Here is a 16,219-nt window from a genome sequence, read left to right as displayed (position 1 = left end):
CCCGCCCCACCGTGCGGTGCTGCGGGGCCCCGCCGGGCGTCCCGCCGCCTCCGCGGGGGCGAGTGCGGCGGCCATCCGGGCCGCGGGGGTGCTGAAGCGGCCCGGCAGAGCCGGCGGCTGCGTACCGGCGCCGCCCCCGCGGGAGCCGTGCTCCGGATAATTAGCGAGATAATAGTCGGTAACAGGCGCGTTTTTGCTCTCTGCTCTGCTTTGTGTTCGGGCCCCGGCGTCCGAGGGGGTGGCGGGAGCGCGGCGTGCGGCAGGTGCCCGGTGCCGCGGGGGTGGTGGCCCGCCGTGTGCCGGGTCCCCGCCGCGGGCTCCGGGACCGGCCGCGGCCCCGCGGTCTCGGCGTGCGGCTCGCGGTCGGTGGGCGCGGGGGATGCGAAAGCGGCAGGGCCGCAGGAGGAGCCGGCCGGGATGTGCGGTCCCGGTTCGGGATTGCCGGTCTGTTTCCAAGCGGTCCATGCAGGGTTTAATGCTGAGGTGCGTTCCCTTCCAGGACTCGCCCGGGAAGGGTAGCACGGGAACACCTTTCACTCGTAGGGAGAGCAGCAAGCCTTAAAATACTACTACAGATAGTTCCATAAGCATGAAGCTCGGTGTTTGGGACTCATACAGAATCCCTGGGAAATAAGGAAACAGTAACCTCCGGAAAAATGAGGGCAGTAACAGAGTAAAAATATTTGTAAGATAGTTTATAACCAATCCATTTTTTTTTTACTGTACTGAAGAAACAAGCCCTCCCCACCGACATTTAATTATTATGTATAGCAGCTGGTATGTAATCTCTTACAATAAGTACTGCATTTTGTTTAGGAGTATCAGATTCTATAGTTCGGCACTTTTTTTTGGCCTGTGAAATGGGTTTGGTAACACCAGATGTGAAATTCTTGTGTTTGAGCAGCCTCAGTTTTTAAGTGTTGTTATCAGTACAGAATTAATGAAAAAGAGTAATACCAGTGATAAAGCATTTTGGTTACTTTAGAAAGTCTGTTAAGGGTAAGGGCAATAATTTTTGCGCAAAATTTAAAAATTTGAGTTCACATGAAATTTGTTCTGGGTATTTTTTTTGTCTTGTTATTGTTTTAAGCATCATGTAAAGAAAAACATGAAAAAAATTAAACCAAAAGTTTTAATGTGATTTTTGACTGGTTACATTCTGCTCTTGATACAGTCTTTCTCCAGAGTGGATTGCCATCTCATTGTGCAAAAAATCACTGTGGCTTATGACTTTTATTTCCTGGGGCTAAAAGAAGCATGAAATAATAGATGTGTTATCAGGTCTTAACTGTATCCTAAGAGGAAGGTAATCATTTGGGTGCATTCATAAGACTTTTTATTCATTGCTGTCTGCAGCACTTTTCATACTGTTTGTTCTGTGTGCTTTGAAAAGTTAAGGAAAGACATTTTTAAGCTTGGTAATTCTTCCCTGACCTGTAGATTTATGCCTCAGGAATGGCTGAAACTAAGCATTGTGACTTACAGACCTGTTTTTGTTTGTAGTTGTTCAGCATGTTTGTTATTGTTGGTCTCTAGAAACGGGAGGTTGGTTCAGGTTTAACATTTGTTTGTTCAGTGACTAACTTCAGTCAGTCTGAGGGAGCTGCTGCTCTGTGTGGTGAAAAATTTTGTGGTATGGGTCTGGTCCCTCTTGGCTTGCTGACTTAATTCGACAGTAGTCTCTTTGACCTGCAATAAGCTGGCACTTGGTTCTGAATGTTTGTGCTATCTTCAAATGTCCTATTCCACTCAAGTAAGGATGCAGGTAATAAATTCCAGCCTCAGTTTTATTCTTTATATTTCACAGAGGCGGGATGTTTTGACAGAGCTCTGGTTTACAGCTGTGGACAAGGGGTAGACTCTCCATACCTGTGCATCGAGTGCTGTGGGGCTTTGATACAAGCACTATTAATGGCCTAAAAAGAGGTGTGAGGACTGTGGTGTGTAGAATCTGGTTCCCCTTTTCAGAAGTGTTTATGGGTGGTTTCCATCTTCCCTGCTCCATCTCTTTTGCTTGGAGAATCCTGAGTATGTAAGAACACTGAGAAGGGCCTGTTGAGCTGAGTATGAGTTATTTCTCACTTAGGACACTTCCAAAATTATGATGCCTGTAAGAAATAACTTCTCAAAGATGTGGTTTAGCCAGAAACCTCAGAAAATCAGAATGGTATTTATTGGAAAGCTAATTAATATCTGAAGAACTAGGGGAGTTGTTGTCATGTTTGACTTAAAGCATGGTGTGCTTTTGCTGAACTGGTGAGCATTTAAGCCACTGTTTTCCCCAGCCCCCATTCAGTGCTGATTGTAGGGCTTTTATTCTTCCTTTCTGTAGCCCAGTGAATGGTTTGAGCCATTGAGTCATACTGAAGACCCAATTTTTTTGAATGGACTGTCAAGACTTCTGGAACAAACATAGCACATGGCTCAGGACAAAATTCAAAAGAACTATGGATAAAGTGTTCTTGTTAAAGGAGATCCAGCTATGGATTAAATTTCCGGAAAGTAGCAGGAAGAACTGAGTCCTGAATTGTTTAGCAGTCTACATTTTATTTTAAAATACTTGTTCCAGTGGGAGAGTAACTAAACCTGTCCTGACAGCCAACTGTTAGTTACTGCCATGGTGGCAAATCCAAAAAATAATGCAGTCTGATGCTGCAGTGTTACTGGACCTTAAAAACTAGGCTCAGGTGGCCTGAATTCCACTGAAGCCCCTTTTCCCAGTCAATGGAGAATTCTAGGTGATTCTGAAAAGCAGTTCGGAGAATTTACATAAGACACTGAGAGGGGAGCTGCCTGAAAGCCAGCTAATAAGAAAAAGGAGGCAGAAGGATTTATGTGGAATTTAGGCCATCTGAATATGGCCCTAAGAGGCGACTTAGTACTACTAAGTAAGGTGTATTAACACTAAGAGGACTTGGCTTCAATTTCGATCCGTTTCATCTGCTGCCGATTACTAAGCAAATTTACCATTTAAGCAGCTCCTTAAGGGTGGGTGGGGGCTTCCTGGCTCGCTCCCCGTCGGGAGTGACCCCTGCACCAGCACAGCCTGTTCTGGGGCCAGCCCAGCTAAGAAGGCTCTCGGGGTCATGGTGGCCAGCGAGATGAACACAGGGCAGCCCGAAGAGCCAGCAGGACAAGTGAGACAAATATCCCATTCCATTTGGCACTTTTTAGAGTACAGCATCCAGTTGTGTTCCCCTCCCTTGGATGAGGGAAATGTCGATAAACTGGAGTGGGTTCAGTGGACAGCTGCCAAGATTGGCTGGAGTTGTGAGCTTTTGATTTGTGAGAAGTAGAGGAGCTGTGCCTGTTGTTGAGCCTGGAGAAGAAAAGGCTTGGGGAACCTTTCCAGCACCTGTGTGAAAGTTTTCAAGAGAGTGAAGCCAAGCTCTTCACAGTGGTGTGTGGTGGGAAGAAAAGAGACAGCAGGTGTGAATTGCAATCACAGAGTTCTGTGTCCATAAGGCATTTTTCACTCTGAGGTGTCTCAAGTGGTGGGACTTGGTAGCTCAGAGAGCCCGTGCAGACTCTTTCTATGGGAGTTTTCAAAATCCAGCTGGATAAAGCCTTGAGAAAGCAGGTGTGATTTCACAGCTGAGTCTGCTTTGAGGTTGTACCAGAGTCCCCCGATTTCCTTTTCCACCTGAAATATCCCATGGCTCTACCTACTTACTGCCAGCAGATCAGTTGCAGTGGAAGGTTGTGAGCCAGCTTCTTTAGGGCTGCATGTGGTCTGGCAGTGCAGGTTTACATGTCAGACTTGGAGCAGTATAGCAAGCACTCAGGCAGCTCTCAAATGGCAGGACTTTATTTGTTTAATTATGCAGTTAAAGTTGGAAGAACCTGCTCTTCATCCTGAGGGCCTGGTCTACATCAGGGCTTGCCATGTAGTGAAGCTTGAAAGGCTCTCAAAGAGTTCAGTACTCAGCTGCAAGATACAGTTTGGGATCTCATGATTTTGAGTCTGTTGAAGGAAATCGTGTGGACAAGGCCATATCCTAAACACACCTCCTGAACAACCGTTCCAAAATACCGGGGAGGGGCAGGAGTGCAACTCTGAAGGAAACTCAGATCTTATTGTGTATTACCTTCTGAATCAATTAGAGAAAAGTTGTTCACAATTCAAAATGGTTTGAACCAACTCAGTTCAAAACTTGCAAGAGTCTTTTATAGATCCTTGGGAAGGAATCCTCCCCCACATGTCCTCTCATTCCTTAAGTGATCTCATGGGAAGTCAAGGTGCTGACTTAAGGTGTCTGTAATCCCGGAGGAGGAGGTGGCAATTTGTCACCACCTGTGCATTGGGACGTTGTCTTTGCCTCAATGTTCACGAGCCTTGTTAATTACAAAAATGTGCTAGTTAATTACAATACCTGAAACGGGACAGGCTGGCTTCTCAGTCTGATGAGTTTCCTGAAAAGCAGGGAATATAAGATGATTGAAGTTACTGGCTTATGGATGTTCACTGTTGATAATGAAAACAGCAAGAACAAACTGCAAACCTTCTCCCATTGCACTGTAAAACTGGAAATCTAGTGCTTTGCTTTTTAGAGCTGAGTAAATAGCCTTACCTTGAATGCTTGTATCTGTTAGCTGAAACCAGTATGAGACCTGGAAGGGGAAAATAGATAGTGAAGATTAGAAGTGATGTGCTGAAGCACAGAGTGGCACTAGTACAGTACTGCCACGTTCAGTCCCCATCTATTTGCTGTGTGGCATTCTTATCTGTAGAACATTCTCTCCTGAGATAACTTCATAAGGATACTGTGAACTGAAAACTGTAGAAACGCTTTTTCTGCATCTTAGAGGCAAGGCTTCTGCCTTTGCCTTACTGCTCTGCAGGACAGGGTATGGAACATCCCTCATTTTGTTCAGGGTGGTTGCTCGGACATGTGAGAAGTCTTGGCCATCCTCAGGAAGGTTTTCCATGGGCACTGTGCTTCTTGAGCAATGAGTGCAGTGCATACATCAATGTGCGTGGTGATGTAAGCTCTGTTGGATCAGACATACAATAACAATTCTACCAACCACAGTTAAGACAGCATGAGAAGACAGTCTGTGAAACTGCGTGTGGTCTGCAGTTGTTTCACCAAACCATTATTAAAATCAATGTTTATAAGCTCATTCTGTGAGAACCTATGAAAAACTGGAAAGTAGAGCATCTGTGGTTAACTTAAAATTTAGATGAGTTGATAATTTGTGTTTGGTAAAGAGGTATCTGTAGTTGGTTTTGAGTGTACGGGTATGGAGGAAGGCAGAAGGGAACAGAGGAAGCAGCAGGTGATGGTGTGCAGGAGGATTTAAGCGGTTATGTAGAGAAACATCTGCTTTTTTGTGTCTGCAGATTCTGTCAGGATTTTTGTTTGTGAGTGCTGAAGTGAGGTAGAGGCAGCAGGCACCCAGAGGAGACAGCTGTCCCAGGAGTGCTCAGGCAGGGAGCTTGGTGATCTTTGTGGCAAACTGGGTTTGGTCTGTCCCAGTGTAAGTCCATAAATGACTTGTAAAGCCCTGGTAACAGAACTTCCCAGTCATTTACAGCTGCAGTTTAATTGTCCTGGTGAAGTATTGCTGCACTGTATTGTTCTAGAGAAATTGTGAATAGAGAAATGCTTTTCCTAATGGATAACTTTGAGATGCATAGAAAACATTTTCCAATTCTGCAGTGCTGAAAATTGCATCAGTTTTATTTTTTCACCTTTCTTGAGGGGGAAGATGCTTGTGGAGATTCTTATCTGCTTTTCTTGCAATCTGCACAAAAGGTTTAACCTGGTAACATCCAGTACTTTCAACAAGGTACAAATCCACTTCCCAGCAGGGCTGTGTGCTCATGTGTGAATGTCTGGGTCACCAAGCCAAGGCTGTTAGTGGGTGTTGGAAGGTAGGGTGAGGGTTTTTGATCAGGAAAGCTAGGTAAAACACACACTAAAAAAAATTTAAATCTGTAATTTACTAATAATATCAGTTAAAATTAAGAAAAAAAAATTAAGTCTTCTGCCCGCAGATCCTGTGTTACACAGTCACAGATGCAGTTGTGGCCAGGTCAGCTTGTGAAAGGACTGACATATCTGCTATCCTGACTTGTTTTTTTGTGCATCTGTAAATGGGTATATATCTAAGATAACAGATTCTAAGAGTACAGTGGTTGAAACTGCATATATTTTAATTACATAATTAGCTTAATATTTCATGATTCTTTGGGGGATTTTTTAAAAAAGCAGGATGTATTTCCCTTGTTGCTTGAAATGCTAGCGGCTCATGAAACATGAAATATTTATATTCTTCTTCTAGAAATATTTAATAGGCTATTCTGGACTTCCAGCTTGTCAGATTGTATTAATCTAATGCTGACATCTGTATAAAACAGACAAAATTATTTTTTCTGAGAATATTCACATAATTCCTACAAAAGGTGTTGCTAGTGTGGCACCTTTCTTTTTTAAAAAGAAATGCTCTTGAAACTTAACAGTGAAGGCTCTACCCAGCCATGTGCCTCAATTTTGGTCATGTTTGCATAATCAGAGTCTAAGGGTGTGTTTGATTTCCCTGAAGAGAAAAACAGGATTCTCTTCTACCCAAACCTCCCTCTACCTACGCAGTATTTGTGTACTGATTCTGAACTACTGACTTGAGTGATCTCCTGGGAGGATGTAGTTCCTTCCTCACCTTCATCCCCTTCTGAACATATCTGTGGGCACTGGATATTGTCCTCTGATTGTCACCACCTGTGTTTGTAAGTTTTATTTTTAAGGGTGACACATAAGGACTTGGAGCTGAGAACAACACTTGTGTAATGCTTCTTCTCAGAGAATAAAATGGCTTCTAATTTAATGAGACCTTGTTCTGTGTTTGCTTCGAGTTATGCAATTGTTGAGCATGTTCATGACTGATCCTGCCTTGCTTTGCTTACAAAAGGAAGAGTGATAAAAAGAGAGAAAAAGATATTTGTTCCAGTGTGATGGAGAGAGGTTGTCCTGATACTCTGTTATTTCTAAAGCTAGAAAATAGAATGATGACTCAAATAAGCAAGGTAGACTTCTTTATGCCATGTTTAAATAAATTATAGTGCTGGATTTTGAACAAAAGAGTAATTTTTCCCCTGGCAGTATTGATATAAAATCTAGATCAAGAAGCTCCTTAGAAAAACACTGAATTTGAAGTATTTGCTTTTTCCTTGGCTGTTTCTTTCTTTTGTAGTACTGTATTCCCCACTGTCCGTAGAACTTTAGAGCAGCCAAGAGAAATAAAAACCATACAAAGCAGTTTGCAGAGAACCAGCCTACTTGTCTTTCTGTAGCTCAGCCTTTTGTGTGACTTCCATCAGTCACCCCACAACTTGTTGAATGCAAAATGTGCTGTCTGTCCATAAATAGATGGAGGAGTGAGGCTGAAGCACTAACAGTCAAATCTTCTTCTCTGGTAGTCTTCCCCAGATTTCATCAAGTGCTTGATTGGTCCATGGTTTGGCCATGGTTTCCAGGCTTTCCAGTTCCTTTTGGCAGTTTGGTGTTTATGGTGCTATGCTTGTATCTATAGGAAATATTGGTTGAAGTCCCATTTCTACTGATTGTGTGTGCAGCATTTCTGGTGTCCTGTAAATTGGTTTGGTTTAGTTGGAGTTTTTTGAAATCTGAAGTTAAATAAGTGAAGTAATTTTTTAGCATTAGGTCCTGAATAACACTAGGAGGGTGGCAGTTTCTTGCCATTGCAGGACAATAGTTGCATTTGGACATATACTCCAAATCTTAAGCAAAGTATTTCTGTTAAACCAGCTTAAGAGTCAGGCTTAGTCATCTGTGAACCTGGGTGTTTAGGATGTGGGGTTTCACAGACACCACTGTAAGCAATCTAAGAAACTGATTACTCTGGTTTTGAGAATAGGTTTCTAACCTGTGGCAGAGGTAAAGTTACCAAAAGTGAAAATTACATATTCCCAGAACTTAGAGCAAATTTAATTTCTCTCTTTGTGTTTGTGCTCAGGAAAACTCCATGGGTTATTTTTTGCATTTATATTGCTGCTGGAGTGAAGCACTGCTTTTGAGGTGTCTCGCTTAGTCCTTGCAGAGAGATTCAGTCTACAAACTCTGAAACTCCCAGAGAATCTTGTGTGAGTATTGGTTTGAGTCAAGACTTGCTAGGGCTGTGATTTTCATAAATTGCATTCCTGTTTTTCTGCTGTGTGGCTCAAGGGGGATCTCTTCATTGCACCAAGAGTGAATGTTGGATAGCACAACCTGAACCGTGCACGTGGGTTGGGAGCAGCAGTCTTTCCGTAATAAGGTGGTGATCCTTTCTGAAGGACTTGTGACTTCCACTGCAGGCCAGAGGAGAGGGGTTGTTCCTGTTCTGGATTTGGGGCACTACAGTGGAAAGTGTGGGGTATGAGAAAAGTAGATATTCTTGTGGGATCTACTTAATTCCATTTATTTTGGTGGTAAATCACTGTAGATGACTGGACACGATATTTAAAAAAAACAAAAAAACAAAAAAACAAATCAAACAAAATCTAGCAAAACCCCAAATGATTGGAACCTGAGAATGTATTTATCCTTCAAAAAAGAAAGTGTATTACAAATGTTGCCAGCTTAGCCTTTCAAATTAAATGGTGGAACATCCCACTTTATCACTTTGATAGCTTAGATCATGCTATGGATATCCTTCTTGCTTTGAAATGTACTGTAAAATTCCTCATATATATTGTTCATCTGGCTGATATTTTTCTTGTGAGAAATTTGTCTCAAGACTTGGAATTTTCACACTTTCTTGTGAAGTGTGTATCTTCTCTTTTGTTCTGTCAGATTTGTTTTGTTACCTGAGTATTCATCTACTTCTTGTTTTTCAGGAGCTTCTGGTGTAAGGTTATCAGGTCCCTCAAGATTTGAACCAAACTGTGCAGTTGTTTTGATGTTAATTAGTAGCTATAGGTAGGCAGTTATGATTAAGCAATTGCACTGTGAAACCTGTAGAGACTTGTAGGCTTGGCTAATCTGTTTTGAGGGAAGGAGAGCGCAGTCCAAGACGAGAGGGCTGTCTGGACAAGAGCCACCAGGAGTGGAGTCAGCAGGACTGAGCAGTACCTGGGGAAAGGTGATTCTGGCAGGGGGGTTCATGGCCACTGACCACCTACTCAAAACAGACCCTGACTGCAGAGCAGGGCTGTGCATGTGGACTAGTTAGCAGGGAGTAGTGAGAGAGGTAACTAGTGAATAGGGGTTTGAGTACTGGTTAGTGAGAAGGCTGTCTGTTTGTAACGCTGGTGCCCTTGGTAAAATGTGTAACTAAAGTTTTGCTGACTTTGGGGGGTTACACCTAGATCCCCACTTTGTGCAAACTAGAATAAAGAAATCAAATCTCTCATCTTGGTGTGTGAATTGACACTGCACACCCGGGAATGAGCCAGCATCAGGGCCAACAGTTAGCCCTAACAAAATCCCATCAAACTGAGAAGAAATGTTAAAGAAAGAACATAAATATAAGACTTACCAGATTTTGGACCTGGCCAAAGTTCATTGAAACATGAATATAGTATGATGGGTTATAATTTTTACTGTGGCACTACATGAACTCAAATTCATCTAAAAGTAAATAAGAACAATTTTCTGCATATATAGCTTCTGCTGGATAAAAAAATACCAAAGCACCTTTACAGTTAAAAATATGTGAGATTGTTTTGTTAATTTTTTTTTTGTTCTGATCTAATGAATGCATGACTAGATACAGTACAAACCACATTGAATGTATGGCAGTAGATCATCTATTTTTGTTCTGTTTTCTAAGAAATAAACAAACCATAACTGTTCATGTCTTAGCATTTCAGATTTCCCAGTAACTGGGGAGCTGATCTTAGGCTGTGTTTTGTAGTAGAAAACAGCACATGAAACCGTTCTGGTGAGTCCCTTGGACTGGGATGGAGAGCAGAGTCTGCCTCCCAGTGGAAGCACTTAGGGCAATTGTCTTAAACGAGCTGGAAAATGACTGTAGGAATTTGGAGTGATAAGCTGGCAGTGGTAACTCGGCTGTGACACCACTTCTTCAGTAGGCAAAGGTTACTGGTGAAGCTTCTGGCTTATTTGTATGCAGGCTTTTTTAATACTGTGTGTGCTGTGGTGTTGATGTTCTTGTTTATGTACTGTTCCACGTTTAATTTGTCTGTGGTTTGAAAATCTAGCAGTAGGCTGGGGAAATTGGTGGTTTCATCGCTCTCTAGCAGTGAATTGGCAGATACCAAAGTTCCTCTGAGGCCTTCTCCACTAGCAAGGTACTTCACCCACTAGTTTGGTTTTTTTCCTCTGTCACAAACATGAAAACATTTAATTTAGTTTGGCATGAAATGCATTCCTTAAATGCTCTAATAATTGCTTGTGAAGAGGAATGGAAGCAGAGCATTGACAGTATCTGGTAAAGTGCCTGAAACAAGACACTTGTTTGCCATGAAGTGTCATGTATGTAGTGGGAGGGGAAGGAGATGAAAGATGGAGCAGCACTGGATTGTGTTCTGGCATAGCTGTTACTTTGTTACATCATTTTAAAGCATGTTTTTAGCACACTTCTTTTTGGGAAGTGCTTTCAGGTTTGCTGACAAAGTTGTCACATTAGGGCTGTGTTTATTGTTCTTGTTAGTAAAGATGTATTTGTCAATCCACTAAATATCTGAACTGTCTTAGATAAGTAAAAAAAGCCCCCTTATTTAAGTAAAATAAGTTTTAAATAGAAAAATCTAAGATGCAGAGTTGCAATGAGGTTTGCATTTTTAGTTGATTTTTTTGGAAGGGTGTTCATGTGGGTGAAGGTAGCTTTAAGAGTGTTTACTTATTGTTCCTGGAGCTCATTAGTGTTGAACTCGCTTTCATTTAGTTTTATTTTTCACCTGGAAAAAAGATTTAAACTTAAGTTTGTAGCCTGTGCAGTCAGACTGTGCTTTGGAGTCCTGTAGCTTTTTTGTGGGGGAAATAAATCTGTTTGTCCATTTTGTAATGTCACTTTAGCTTTCAGTTTCTTATAAATGTCACTGTTTCATTGGGAAGCAGAGGAGAGATGTACAAACCCAGGCCCGTGCTGTCCTGCAGTGTGCAGTGATATTTCAGACAGTGGGGCTTGGGTGTACCTCAAAGAGGTTGATGTCAAATAGAAGTTTTTATTACCTGCTTACCATTACCTAATTAGAATAACTGGATGTACTAAGGCTCTATTTTAGAGAAAGCACGGTTCTGTGCCCTCAAGAAATGTCAGTTCCTTCTGTCTAGTTTAGTTCTGTGCTACCTCATTTGTCTCCCTGTTGTTTGCCAACACTAGGTGTGATTTTTTTTTTCCCACTTGACGTAAATTAATCTACTAAGAGGAAAGAAATATTTTCTAGAACTTTTTCCTTTTTATCAAAATTTAGTTAATACTGTAGAGTGTCTCTCTAGGGTAGAAGGACTTTTTTGGTTCATGTAATTCCTACCTTTGTAGTATCTTGGTGTTTAACAAGGACATAATAATAATTTATTTATCCTAATAACATGCCTTCTGGTTGCCTCCTAAGGAAATAGGAGTAAAATTTTACAAATGTAGCATTGACATGTGAAGGACATAGATTAAACCCTTTTGTATTTACAGGATGTTATTAACCTATACCCAAAGTTTAAAGGTATTTAAGCTTGTGGCACTTGAAACCCCCAAGGCTGAGCTCCTATAAAAGTACGCAGTGAGATCATGAGTAGGAGAGCAGCAGGTTAATCCCCAGCCCGCAGCCGTGCCCTGATCCCGCAGTGTGACAGCCGTGTCACAGGGTGTCCTGCTGTCCCGTGCCGAGCCCGGTTCACCCACAGCCCAGCGGGCTTTCATTTGCAGCTCCACTGCCAGCCTCCTTCCCTCTCCTCCTCCTGTTTTGCCTCGTCAGTAACTCCTGTCAATTCGTGGTTACTCACTTTGCATAGCAGAAGAATAACATCTTTTGTAGTGCTAATTTTCTGTTGATTTAGGTGATTGCAGTGACTCATGGTAGGCTCAAACCGAAGCTGATACAAAGGAAAATCCACCTTTCCACCCTGAGAAGGAGAGGGTTTAAACTGGATCAACAAGCTAATCTGACTCATTGCTAGCCACACAGGCACTCTGTGTTGGTCCAATGGAGGGCAAGAGTGGAATTACCTTTTGGAGATGAACAGTCTGTTTTTATTAGCAGCCCAGCGTTAAATCTGCCTGAGCCAAACTGAAATCACAGCCTCAGGCTGTGCAGTTCATGCACAACCTTTGCTGCCCCAGCAGTCTGCTGAGCTCCTACATGGAAACTGGTTTGTTCCAGGTGATGATGCCTCTTCCCTGCTGGTCTGTCTGTGTGTGCTTTTCAGAGCCATGCTCCTGCAGAGCAGTGCCCGAGTTTCCCTCGGGACTGGAGCTCAGTTGTATGTTTGCTCATGCTGAAGCGTTGAGTGGGTCGAGTTGTGGAAGCAGGAGTGGGAGTGCTGTGTTGGCTCTGGCCATCTGCCAGCGTTGTGTTCCCTGGCAGAGCGAGGGGAAGCATTTAAAGAGTCTTGGGATTCACCCAGGCTTGTGCTAGAGGTGGGTCACAGCGGGAGGCTACAGATGATCTGAATAAGGTAGCTCAGAATTACCCTACTTGTCCTTTCAGAGGTGTTTATTCTCTCAATGCCCTGAAGATCTGCTTCCTTTTGAGAGCAGAGACGTAATCAATAGCAATTTTGGTCTCCCACCATCCCTCTTTCTGTGTTTGATCACAGCAGTTCACAGAATGTGGAGCAGCAGGGAGGGCAAAGAACAGGGAGAGACAGGACTGGGAGTGAGACATCAGATACTGGATTTGATGTGGGAATTAGTTTCTTGTGTGCTTGCTTGAAAGTTTCAGGAGAACCTCTGGCTGAGTGTGCACCTGAGTTACAGCCATGCAATCCTCTTCTAGATCTTTCTGTAGCAGAGGCTGTTCCATGCCTGTGACAAGCCCTGCATGGTCATGTGGAGCTGTTGAGGAAGGTCCTGCTGGATTTGTTCCCAGAGGGTGGGGGTTCCTGGGGGTCAGTGTGCTGAGCAGTGCTTTTCCTCCCTGTTGAAAGCAGATGTCCTTTGGGACAGAGCCATTGACCTGTTCCCAGCTTGACTGCAGAGGGGCACTCCTGTTTGTAACAGGGTTCAGGTCTGCCTGGAGAAGGGTTTTGGGGATGTTTGAGAGGCTTATGGGAGGGCTCCCTTGTGCTAGCAGTGATGCTGAGACCCAGGCAGCAGCCTGGAAAAGGGTGATTGGGAGGGGTCGGAGGCTGGAAAATCAGCAAGCAGGGGACAAGGACAGTGTGTGCACTTGTGTGGAAACCACAGGGCCTGTGAGAGAGGGATCTGCCAGGATGGCCTGGAAGGTGCTGGGCCCTGGAGAGCAGCACAGCTCCAGAAACAATGCCAGGGCTGCAGTGAATACACTGCAGGGAATACAGGAGGGGGTGAAAGGGGGGGCTTGTGGGAAGCAGTGAAGGGTGGCTGGCGAGGTGAGGTGTGTCCTTGTGCCCATGCTGCTGTTGATTCCGATTTGGGAGGATGTGCTGAGGACCAGCTCCTCTCCAGGGACCCAAAGCATCTATTTCTAGCATTCAGTAGGGCTTGCTGGGATTTCTATCCTCTCTGTTTCAAGGAATACGTGAAACACTTGTGCTCTACCTGTGAAATATAACTGTCCCTTAAAGCCATATTGCAAAAGAGACCTTCCCCTTGGGCAGGTACATGTTTGGGATTCTCCTCTGCACCGTTCATCGCCTCAGGCCCTCCTTGTTTCACAGTCCAGGGAGTTGGCTTGTGAAACATTGGCTGTTGTGTCTGTGCACATTTGGTTTGCCTTCTTATTTTTATACAGATGACTACCTGAGTATTTATAAATCAGTAACAGGGATTTCTTTCTTTTTGGTCTCTTCTTTTTGTAAAAGAAAGGCTTACTTGCTGAGTGCTACAGCTCTTGAGTGAATTCCATATGTAGTAGAAGCCTGCCTCTTCAGGGTTGTTAATGTTACTTTTCGAGTCCAGATGTAAACTAATATAGGCTATTTTTTGGTACAGTTTAGAAGTATTAAGGGCATTTTTACATTGTCTTGAGAACTCCTATTGTTATATTCTGTAATGAAGAGATTGGTACATGAAGATATTCAATTGTTTTGTCTGTTACAGCCTAACCCAGTGAATAACCTTTTTATCCTTTCAGTGACTCTTAATTGCAAGATTCACTGATAAGAGAAATTGAATATGTATTTATACAACTACAAATCGTTGACCAAAATGGTTTCTTTGCAAGAGTATCTTGGAGTCTCTGGGTTGGAGTTTGGTTAGTATGTGTGAAGTCATGGAAGTCAAAAACCAGGGCAGTGAGCATCCTGGATCCTTACCTCAAGCAGCAAATAGTTAATCCACTGAAACTGGAAAAGATTATCTTTAAGAACTGTGCAAATAGTAATGTTTGCTGAAAGGTAATCGGTACAAAATGTTTACATTTGCCTTTATTTGCCTTTATATTTTAAATGTGATTTGCTGGCACAGGTTTTCAAGACTTCTTTCTGCAAAGGACAATTAATAAAATTTAAATGTATAGTAGAGCAAAATCAATAAATACAATGATTACTATTTTATTAAGTCTTTCTGTAAAGTGTTCAAGGATATTCTATTACTCAGGCTGAAGTGCATTCTCTGTGTGGGTGGATACACAAAGATAGGTCAATTTTTTTCCTGCCCCAATGGTTGAAGGCACTGGGGAGTTAGAATTTCTCAGGGAGACAAATACCATGAGCTCCTGAGTTCAGCCAAAGCTGCTGCAGCCACCTTGATTGTACGGGACTCGAGCAGTGGCTGTGCTGTGTGTCACATCTGGCTTTGTGTGAACTTGCATGCACTGGGCCTAGATTCTGAGATGATACAGTCCAGTATCAGATGAGAAAAAGGTGTTATTTATTACAAAATATGAGTGTAAAAATAGAGGATGCGTTTTATAATTGCCATATTTAATGGGAATTTTCCATTTTTAGATTTCATGCAGTTGCCTGTGACAGCTCCTGTTGAGTAAACTGAGACTGGAACATCTTGTATCAGCTCTTGTACCTGTACCTGCCACGATGAGAAGTTGCATAAGGTTCCTTTTTTTATTGTTAATTCATGCTTTTATTGTAATGTAGTTGTTATAAGCAGGTCAATTAGTAAACACATTCCTTGAAGGATTTTTTTTCTTTCTCATCTAACAAAAGTTTTCTTCTGAAACCAAAGGGTATAACAGTATTAGTATAAGTAGTATATCAGCCCAAATCACTGATTATGTATTAAGAAGGATCAGTCCTGAAAAGTACTGGTTTATTTCTCCAGACTTGTGAATGAGTGCACTGGTTGTTGCTTCTTTCTGCTGTTGAAAAAGTCTGACAAACTTAATTTATCTTCTTGCTCTTTCCCATTTGGTGACTACCAGACTAAACATGAATTATATGTAACTGCTCTTATGCATGTCCAGAACCCTTTGCTTGAGCAGATTTTCTGTATTGTATTCTTGTATAAATTAGCAGCTCTTTCATCCAGAATTTCACCTCCCAACCTTTCCTGCATCACTAGTCAGGATCTGAGCACTGAATCCTCAAAAACCCCAGCAGGATTATGTGAAACCAAGATGGACTCATGTTCTGTAAGAACCTGAGTGTTTACAGCTTATCTGCAGACCAAACCACTGAGTTAGAATATTACCACATGTCATGTGTTTTTATTTGTCAGTGATTAAGCAGGAGCTACCTAAGAACAAAATTCCAGTGCTGAAAATGCAGTGTATTTCTCACTGTGCCATAGTCTCATACTTTCAAAAACTGCTTAGGATCATGTCCTCTGCTTTCTGTTCCCTGCCCCAAAATGATGGGTTTGCTTACACTCTTTTTGTGGTCAGAAGCAGTCATCTACTTCCAAAATTAAAAAGTGCAACATATTGTTAAAACCATGTATAGTATTTCACTAAACCTTTCAAAGTTTTGTTTTTGTTGGGTAGTACTTTTTTTTTTTTTTTTTTTTAAAGGCAGAATGTTAAACAGCAAACATTGCTTCCCTTTTAGAGCTTCCAGATCTGATATAACCTTGAAAATTTCACTAAAACTTCTAATTTTTAGATTAGTTCCGCAGGTTGATTTTTAATACTGTGTTTTCATTTTGAGTTTTTAAAATAGCATACATTAAAGGTTTGAAATAATAATTGTTACAGAGAAGAATGCATGAGCAAGCATTGTCT

At 42.3% G+C, this 16,219-nt stretch overlaps 1 protein-coding gene across 3 annotated transcripts in view; it reads left to right on the top strand.

Moving 5' to 3' along the window:
• The window catches only part of ACSL3 (acyl-CoA synthetase long chain family member 3), a 48,951-nt gene that overhangs the window by 57 nt on the left and 32,675 nt on the right, over positions 1-16,219 (top strand). For 2 of the 3 annotated variants that reach the window (XM_041475739.1, XM_041475737.1), the window contains exon 2: positions 14,991-15,094. The gene's annotated coding sequence lies outside the window, so the exon portion shown is untranslated. Of the gene's footprint in view, positions 1-7,976; positions 8,105-14,990; positions 15,095-16,219 lie in introns of those variants that run through there. The other variant, XM_041475738.1, reaches the window with a different exon arrangement.

This window comes from Pyrgilauda ruficollis, unplaced genomic scaffold (genome assembly GCF_017590135.1).
Source record: "Pyrgilauda ruficollis isolate IOZ18807 unplaced genomic scaffold, ASM1759013v1 scaffold36, whole genome shotgun sequence".
In the NCBI taxonomy this organism is placed as follows: domain Eukaryota; kingdom Metazoa; phylum Chordata; class Aves; order Passeriformes; family Passeridae; genus Pyrgilauda; species Pyrgilauda ruficollis.
This window is presented reverse-complemented; position numbering and strand designations above follow the sequence as displayed.